This window comes from Xylocopa sonorina, chromosome 8 (genome assembly GCF_050948175.1).
Source record: "Xylocopa sonorina isolate GNS202 chromosome 8, iyXylSono1_principal, whole genome shotgun sequence".
Classification (NCBI taxonomy): Eukaryota; Metazoa; Arthropoda; class Insecta; order Hymenoptera; family Apidae; genus Xylocopa; species Xylocopa sonorina.
The window spans coordinates 12,896,811-12,906,778 of NC_135200.1; positions in this window are offsets into that span (position 1 = coordinate 12,896,811).

Here is a 9,968-nt window from a genome sequence, read left to right on the forward strand (position 1 = left end):
CCGGACGGGAGGTGACACGGGAAACGTGTAATAACGCGAGAAGAGCGTTCTTTTTCTCGCGAGATCGGCGCGAGCGTGGTATCGAGCGATGATCGACGGCGGGACGAGATCGGTCGAGGGGAATCGCGAGCACGTTCTTCGCTGGAACGCGCGCACGATGCTGATCGATCCTCGAACGGAATCCGTCGAGATATTCCCAGGCAGATCGCGGCTATATTTAAACGCGGAAATAAAAGCGAACGCTCTCGCGGTAATGCGTTCGCCGGTCGCTAGATTCGTTCCAGGATACTTAAAAACCGGATGTTCGTTTTTCGTTGGCGAAATTAAACGAGGAGCATACCACGGTCGAAGTACACCCCCCTTCACAAGTTTCGTAGCTTCACCATCGTACAAACTACCCGCGAATGTCTTAATTCAAACGAGACACCAATTACTTTGTAATCAAATGCTTCCACGAATTCCAATCGAGAGATAATCGAAGGTAAGAAACCAGCGACGATCGATCAGCACGCGAAATCGATCCAACAATCGATCACAAGTTTATGAACGAGAGTGTATCCGCGACTGAACGAGTCGATGGCCAGCGTCTTCGGAAAGGACTGTTCGCGTTGTCGACCGATAAGTAGTCGATGGAATCGGCCTGTTTAATGATCATTCCAGTTGCGTAACGATTCGCGTAATGATTTCGCGACGGCGTTTGGTTAATTGACCAGGACGACGGCGCGAACGCGGACCCGGGGGCAAGGATTACGCGGAGGACGATAAAAACGGGGCGTCCTAGAGGGGTAGGAATCGATGCTGCGCATCGAGCGTGACACAGGCTCGACCGGATTCCATCCGGGCATTTTCTTTGCCGCTTCTTACGGTGCCCGTTCGTGCGTAAACCGTGGCCAGCTCGGTAATATGTAAGAGGATCGATCGTTTCATTACTCCAGAGGAGAGCAAGCGCGTTCGACTGGGAGGATCAGCCTCGATCTTCTCCTCGATCTTCGCACGGACTTCCGTCGCGCGACAGGTGAATTAGTCCGCCACGCGTAACGCCACGGGTAAATGTACAAAACGTTCGATTTATCTCGCATCGAACGCAGCGTTCGAGTTCCCTCGATGTTGTAATTGAAACGCTCGCGCGTTCACGCTAGCCTGACTTCGATTGTACGCGGAATCGTTCCATTATTAGACGCTGTAAGACGAGAGAAAGAGAGAGACGGTCGTTCGTATGGAGAGACGGAGAGGGACGGTGAAAGTCCAGCGGCGGTAAAGAGCTCGCGTGTAGAGAGGAGGATGTAAACGGAGAGCGGAGAACCACCTGAACGGTTAAGAAGTTTCGAGCACCGTGGTCGAAGCTTGCCGAGGGTTTGCGCAAATAACGTGTATCTCTCGAAAAACACGGGAGACGCGAGATGGGGGGGACCCTCGGGATGCAGGAAGTCGGACGATGGTCCCCTGTAAACGTTGCAGCCTCGCGTTGTAGCGTATCCTAGAACGCGAAGCGCCAGCCCATTAAACTAACCGTACCTCGGCATCGCCGCTGTTGTTGTACGTTTTCTTCGCCAATTTCACCGCGTTCGCCGCCCTTCCTCAAACACGACGGTTGTTTAACCGCCGTGGTAATCTCGGTTCGCGTAAAAACCGAGGGACCCACCAACGGAATTGCTGGTCCCGCCGCGTTTCTTTCGCGATCGCAAACCTCGCGGCGAACCGTCCAGCGATCGTCGACGGTAATTTGCGTCCTGGCATTGTCATCGCGCTACTGTGCGTCTGCGCGCGTCGAACAGCGGCTGTCGCGGACGACGAGACGCGAGAAAGATCGAGGGAACGAAGAGGAGGAAGAGCAACCGTTTCCATCGGCTGTTACTCTCTTCGTTTTCGACGTGGAACGCCGCGCGGAGGGACCAGTTCGTTACGCGCGTCTCTCCAAGGTCCTTGCTCCCCTCGAACGACCTTGGACGACCTTGAACAGGCTGACGAGCCGCGCGGCGAACAGTCGGCGATCCACCTCTCGATTCCGCGAGAATATCACGCCGTTATCTCGACTCGCGATCCAACGCGTGAAAAACCTTCCTCGTGGCCGCCATTTTATTAGCCTACGTTGAAATAGCTCGAATACGAGATCATCGCCGACACGCTGTTCCAGGAATGCGCGGTTTCTCCCCCTCTCTCCCACTGGGACTTTTCAACCACCCGGGGAATGTCGATCCCGGAATTCAGGAAGGAAGGGAACCGGTACGCGCCCTGCTACATTCAATCCATATCTCGAACAGAGATACGCGGTGATCAAAGAAATTTCATCGTCGAATTATGCGAGACGCGCGGCGCGTTCGAGGGCGTGCTCGCGTTTCGAGAGGTAATCGACGGCGTCTCTCGAGGAAATCGGGATGAAACGTTGTTTAAAAGGTTCGCCACGGACGAGGAGATTCAGAGGCGAGATAGTTTCCTCTCTCCGGCAGCGTTCCCAACAGATGCGCAGCGGCGTACGAGCGTGATTTCATGCTTCCTCCCTTTAAACGGACTCTCTATTCAGCGAAACGGTTAGATAATCGCGGGGCCAGGCTAAGCGCTCAATTGTAAGCGGAATAAGTCAGCCGTTTCTCGGTACTCCCTCGCGACATGCTTCTTCGTACGCATTATATCATTACGGTTCCGTTATCGACTGAAAGTGGCGAGGAAAATTGTCTTGTTCCACGAGTTTTATCTGGCCGCCATCTTGGCGAACGGACGCGCGCCCCGGGCCGATAATCGTTCGTAATGTTAAGTCTGTAAGAGTACCGACACGAATTCGCGGACACTCGTTGCAACTACTTCGATTTAACGGGGACGAAGAATGGTTGATTACGGTTCGCGATGCGATCGTGTTGAAGAGGCGAGAGATCTCTCGAGGACGTTCGATGATGGCTCGCTTGAATCGAAACGAGCATTCGATTTCGATCGCTGAAACGATCGCGCGACGCGGCCAAGGGCGAGGAAATCGCCGGGACTCGTCGTGCAACCCTCGCAGCGGAATCTCCGATATCCGTTCGTCACGAGCGCTGCGAAAAACCGGATAGAATGGCACTCGGTTCAGTAAATTGTTGCCATTTCTGCGGATCGAGTATTCCAAGTTATCGCACGCGGTTTCTATAGGATTAGCCTAACTTATATACGGGGCCGTTTTACTAGTGGCACTCTTCCGATTTATCGTTTCAATTACTGTTTTTCGCCCGCCACGATTTCTCCCGTTGGGAACAGGTTCTACACGCTCGCCTCCTACGTTTCTAGATAAAGAGAGTCAAGGGCTACCCTCGCCACCGCGACAGGCGTTAATCGATTTATTTTTTACTCGATCGCGTCGATAACATCGATCGATTAAGCAGCGTCGACGATTAATCTTCGTGCCTGCTGGTGGAGACGCTAATCGTCGATCATCGACCGGTTAGAACTTTGTAACTGCTTCTCTGCCTACCACGATGTAAAGAGATGCAGCGTTCTTTAATCTACCACCGTGTCTCTCTCTCTCTCTCTCTTCGTTTAATTTAGTTTCGTCTAGTTTCAACCTGCTCTCGAATTGACGAACACGAACGAGAATTGATGCACGAAGACGAGAGTCGAAACGACGCAGAACGACCCACCGCGTTCAAGGCATCCACCCCAGAAAAGCGAACCTCCTCGAGCACGCTACATCCGCGGACCGTGTCGTCCCGTTCGCGATACGCTTCACGTGGACCAGCCGTTGGTGACATCCGAGACTCGTCCACGCTTCCTCCTCGTCGCGATTTCCTCATTCCATCGCGAAACCCCTTCTCCTCTTCCTCCGTCCGACTACTCGCTCCTCTGGATCTTCCTCTCGAGCGACGGAGCGCCGTCTCCATCGCGAACAACGCCGCATTACGCGAGATGGGAGCCACAGAAGAGAACTGCAGCGCGGCTCAGGACGAAATCGTTCGTCATACCGCGCTTCGAGCTACACGCTGTCGCGATCTCGGTTCCAGGTAGGCTGGCGTTCGAGAAATTTGCATTTACCTGGAAGCAGCGGGCAGAGAAACGACCGGTGGTAGGAAGATTCACTGGCGCAGGTGGTTCGCCGCGCGACGACGCGCGGAGCGTGAAAAATCCCCCCACGGTAGCGGGAATTGAATCGACGGTAACGGACGCGGCGCATTCGTTTCGACGGGACGCTCGTCCGGGGACAGGAACAGGAACGGTGGCTACCATTTAAATAATCTCTGGCAGATACGGATCGCTCGCGATACCGGTGTCCAGCTCCCGTTTCCCGCTCGCGGCTTTTTAAATCCTCGCGATCGAGATACCGTACGCGCGACGCCATTTTTCTTTCGCCACTCCTGTTTTTCCACGCGACTCTCGCCCCAGCGATCTAACAGCCTACTACTGAGACACACTCAGACGTTCACCACCACGATCGCCTGTTATTATATTATTAATAAGCAAATATCGTGATTAATTTAGAAAGAAAAAATTGCATACATTTAAATGCATTTGTATAAGAGAAATTAGTGGAAAGTATCAGAATCCAAAATGTCTCTGTTAGTATTAACTCTCAAAGTACTTGTTAACCAGTGTCTCGAAATCTGGACAAGTTAATAGCCAACGAGAAAGAGCGAGGAAGAATCAGTTCTCCAGCAGCCAATTATTCCCTCGTATCGAGCAGCGCGTATTCCGGTCACGCGCCTGTCCCACCAAAGCGCGTCGCTCCAATTTAGCGGTGGCGGGTAGAACAAATTTAACTGGCGAGTGTGCGACGATAGAAGAAGAAACGACTGGCGTGGCTTTGGATAGCGCGAGGAGAATCGCGAAGCTCGCTCGCAAAGGCGATAAAAGTGTATCAAGCGTGGCAGAAGAAGGCCGCTTATTAGAACGGAGGACGCGTACGCCGTTCCATTTAAGATCGGAGGCGGCGCTACTCGTCAAAGTCGCGAGGCTGATTTTCTCGCTTCCGTCCGTCGTGGCGAACCCTGAAGATGAGACTGGCGGCGCGTTATGTCGCGTACTGGTAATCTTCTCGTTGGGACAACGAGGCGGACAGCCGACGCGACGCAGAAAAGGAAGGAGAGAAAGTTTGATGAACGGACAGTCGATGAACAGGCAGATAGGAGCCGGCGTTCGCTTATCGAGTCTGGGTATTTCGTCGATCTGAAACCGCTGGTGGGAAACATGGCGCTAGAATCCATCAGCGAAGGAAACGAGAGGGGATCGTAGAAGTTGAATGGTTGGTGGGCGAACGAATCCTCTTCTTTTTAAGGCATTGTAAATAAAGTACGATCGCAACGATGCTCGTAAAGATAGCAATAAGCAGGAAGAAAAAAAAGCAAACGAATGATCGCGGGTAACGAGCTTCCACCCTTCGCATCGTTTTATCCCTCATCCGGTAACGATGGCTCTAGGATCGTCCAGAGGCTTTTTGCGGGATTTGAATACTCGTGGAAAGAGTTTACGCGTACAGGGTGAAGAGAAAGTAGCCGCAGTCAGCTTTAAACAAGGTTTATAGGCTCGCTTTCTTTCACTCCGCTAGTTAACCCTCCGCGTATATATCTGGGTAAACGTTGACAACGCTCTCGACATCTGAGAGGTGTCGTAACGCTCGGAAAATACCGCTCGCACACCGTCGCTTGTTTATCCTTTCCTTCGCTTTTGCAATTACTGGAAGAGCTACGAAGGGGCAGCTCGCCCCGCTCTCGTGCTGTTTCGAACAAATCGGACGCATTGTTCGCGCATCTCCGTACATTTGTAAAGAATGCTTTATTGTCCCTCCATTGTGATAACTCAGCGCGTACGACAACCTTCGCTAACCCGCGCAATGGGTTACCATTGTAAGCCACCGCAACAGTGAAGCACGGACGAGCGCTGTGATACTTCGATCGAATCGCTCGCAAAACCAGAAGCATCGCGCAGTCGAAACAACTACCCCTTCGTGTAACAAAAAATTCCTCCAGCTATCGTTCGATTAACACCAGTTGCAAGAGTATCGCCTGGCATCCCCTCGTGTTATTCGCGGATGTTTTGCGAGAGTCCTTCAGGCAAGACAGGAAGTATGGCGTAAAAATTCCGCGTGGTACCAGCCGCTGTTGTTTTCGCGGTAGCGCGGGGAACGCGACGGCTATGAAAAAGGCAGGAGCAGGACGAAGGGACGAGCGATCGCGGTCCACGAAGAGGATGCGCGTGGTGCATCTCGGGACGGCCGCAGAGGAGCTGGCAAAAAAGCACTGCGAAGGGGGCACGGTTGGCTGATGGCACATAATGCAACCGCGTCGAGCGCGCCGATTCGAGAGGCTGCGCTCTGGTAATGGCCGCGCGCAGCAACGGGGAACAGCCGGGCTGGTGCGCGAACGGTCCCTCCGGAAATCGATTACGCGGATTTCGCGGCGAGAGGAAGAGCGGCGTGACAACACGCTCGCTGGAATTCAACCTGCTGGCCGCCACGTGACGTTCCGCGTCGAGTTCGTCTCGGTTCGAGATCGAACGACGCGCGCGTCCGCAGCCCGCCGTGGAATTTCAAAACGACGAGAGTGCGCGCGTCGATCCTGGGATCGATCGAACGCGATCGTGCGTTTCCACTTGTGGACGATTACGCGTGGAACGAACGCGACGCGGATAATAGACACGTCGTCTGGTAAAGAGGAACAAGAGAACGAGAGATATGTATATAAAGAGAGAGAGGAGGAAGAGATGTGGTAGCAAGAGGCATAAATTAATTTCGTTAGCGGAGAGGACATTAAACAGCGGCGGCGAACAAAGGGGAGGCTCGTCCGGAAAATATTCCACGTCGTTCTGAATGTTGCACGCCTCGTTCCTTCGTTAACGCGGCGCGTCCGGTGTCGTGCGAACGACACCCGCCGCGGTAATTGCTCGGACGCCGCGCGATTCCGTCGTAAACGTTAATAATCGCGGAACAAATGGAAGGCGATAGCCAGGCAAACGGTGGACGCTGAAAGCGGCGGGACACCGGTGGACAAAAAGCCAGCATTTACGAGCCACCACCGCCGCGAGATGTTGGTAACGTTCTCTTCTTGTTGCTCGGACGGTGCCTCCGGTTCTTGCACGGCCACGCGGGCCGACCGTAAAACCGAAAGGTCGTTCGCGAACAACCAATAAACCCGCACGAGGAAGTCGATCGGTAATTACTAATTACAGGATCAATTAATTTTTTTATCGCACCATCGCCACGGACATTCGATTCGAGCAGCCACGTTTCCGTGAATTTCTCTCGCTCGAAAGTACAAAGAGACGAGGCGATATCGAGAGGATCGATCGATTCGATCGAGTGGACTTTTTGAGGCTCGAAGAACCGGTCGTTGTTTAGAATAGGCTCGATAAACTAATAATAACGGATGATCGATAGCCTTATTAGTAACTGTACGCTCGAGCTGCTCTCGAGGGGCGACAAGAGTTGCACGACCCGATCGAGCGGACGGTGCACGAGGACTTCCTGCCCTCGTAGAATGCAACCGACCTCCAGCGCGTCGCGAGCCTCCTCTGAATCGGCATTCGGTGTTTCGTAATTACTGGCTCGCGTTATAAATCACCGTGTAGCGCGAACATGTAACGGGGTTCGATCGCGACGAGCAATGCCCTGTCATGTTTGCATTGATCCCATCCGGCACAGGATGCGACCAGCTCGACGAGTTTCCTGCCAGAGTTCCATCGGCGTCTCCTGCTCGACAAAACGAAACACACTCGTTTCCTGTTCCTGGTCTCGTCCTCGAGTATGGATCCCCCCCAATCAAACTACTTTTGTTACCAATCCTTTCTCTAATATTCGATGCTTTCTCGATCGAGCTACAACAGGAAGAGGAGTTGAAATCCCAGTCGACAATTTTCTCAAACGATCGTCGCGTTTCATGAAAGATCGAGGCAGAGGGACTCTCTGAAGGCTCGAGGAAAAGGATAATTCTCGTTGGCAAAGGCACACACGGAAGAAAGAGGGAAATCTATCGGGCAAAAGTTGGCGTACATCGTAGCAGCTGACTGGACGGGATATCCTTTGATACCGGTGGTGGTACCTTTGAATCGCGCATCGGAACGAGTCTCGATGGACTGAGGAGGAGGAGGAGCAGGAGAGCTCCTTTCGAGGCTCGCTTAAAGGCGCGCGGTCGATTCGAGGTAGTCTACGGAGCGCCTAATCGACTTCCGGGCTTGCTGGTAGACGCGTGCAAAGGGCTGCCACTGGTATCCTCCGCCTTTTACGCCGGCACGCCGCGCCTTTTACGGCTGCCCTCCGCTACGGATCATTTTCATGCTCGGATCGGCGCGGGAAACCGATTCACCCGCTCCACTCGATATCCATTACACGCCGAATGTCGCTGAATCGGTGAATCGAGATTCAACGGAAGAATTATACCCAGCTCGCGGACGACACAAGCTACCAATTGGCCGCGAGTTGCTCCTCGCGAAAGAATTACAGCTCCGTTCGAACAGTCGCTGCCGTTTGTCCTGCTGGCGAACGCAGACGTTCTGCAGGACGCTCGACGGGACGACGTTGAAACCGCGGCAACGGAGTTCCGCGGCAATCAATTCCGCTCGAAGCGTTCCCGTTCGCGATGGCTGCCAGCTCGCGACGACTCTCTCGATCGCGAGTATCCGCCTATAAATAGACTCGTTCCGAGGGAACGCGTGGCCTTGCCGGGAAAATCGCGGACAGATCGTGCGGAAAAAGGGACGAGCGACGGGAGTAGCGGCGTGTCGCCCTTTCGAGCGTGCCATTACGTAGTCGCGGGGATGGCCTGACGATGAGTTGTCAGTACTGTAGAGCGGACAGGAATGACGGCAGAGGCCACCGTGTTGCCGGAGAACGCGATACAATCATACTCGAACGCGAGTCCGCTTCCCAGGAAGCCTCGAGAGGCTCGTAGCCGAGCGTTCCCAACTCGAATCGGAAGGGGAGGAAGGTTCTCCAGCCGAGATGAGGCTGTCGAGGGCAGAATGCCGATGGGAACTTGCCAGAAGCAACGCGCGCTGTGATGGACGTTTCTTAACGGAGTCGGATAAACGGAGCTTTCGACGATGCTTCGAGAAAAGTGCTCGCGAAACGAATTTAAATGATCTATAGACTCGACTGAGCAGCGAAGAGCCAATGGCGGTAGAAATGTTCGAATGGCTGGTTAAATTACAGTGCGATGGCTAACATAATTAACCTGATCCGTGACGAAGCTCAGTTTCGGATTAACGGCAGAATGGCGTGGGTCAGAGAGAATCGCGATAGACGATGAACTCCCCTTCGCGACGGTGACGATGGCGGCGGCACTCAGCGAGTCCTTGACCGACCGTGAACCCCGTGGAAGAGTGGTGAGCCTGCTGGTACACGATTGGTCGTCCCGCACCACGCTCGATGCCCCTCGAACCGGCCAACTAAAATATAGTGATTACGAGAGAGGCTAGTGTGGGTGGTGGTGCGGCGTAGAGAAGAGGCTGGGCAAAGCGGAGAGAGAAGTTAGCCGGAAGAGCCGTGGAACCGTCGAGCCAGCGGCTGATCGAGAGGAACGTCTCTCGTTCGCGATCCTCTCGCTGTTATTCTCACCGCTATCTTATCCTCGTTACTCGCGACTCTTTCGCCGTATACTAATGCCTCGAAAAACGCCGCTACGCGTTACTCCACATTAAGGCAAACCTTACCGCTATACCCTGCCATTTCTTATAATTTCGTCGAACGAGCGGCGAGCAGTTGATGCAGAAGTAACAAACGATAGGTCGTTACATACGGCGCGCGAGAGATTTCGCTTCTTACGATCTTTCCTTCATCGCGTGGATTGTTAACGGATATTATTATGTATGTTGAGGAATTTTATGGGAACCTCGTGGACCGCGTCTTACCATTGCGGATCAGTTTCGTTCGTTCGAAGAGAACGGTTAAAGATTTTTATTCTCTTGCGAAGAGAAGAGGAGATATAGATCCTCCTGTCGCTTTGGGGGACGATTAGAATCCCGCTTTTCTCCCGAACGCCGCGCGGATCGGTTCGACCGATCGATGCAACAGCCGCGGC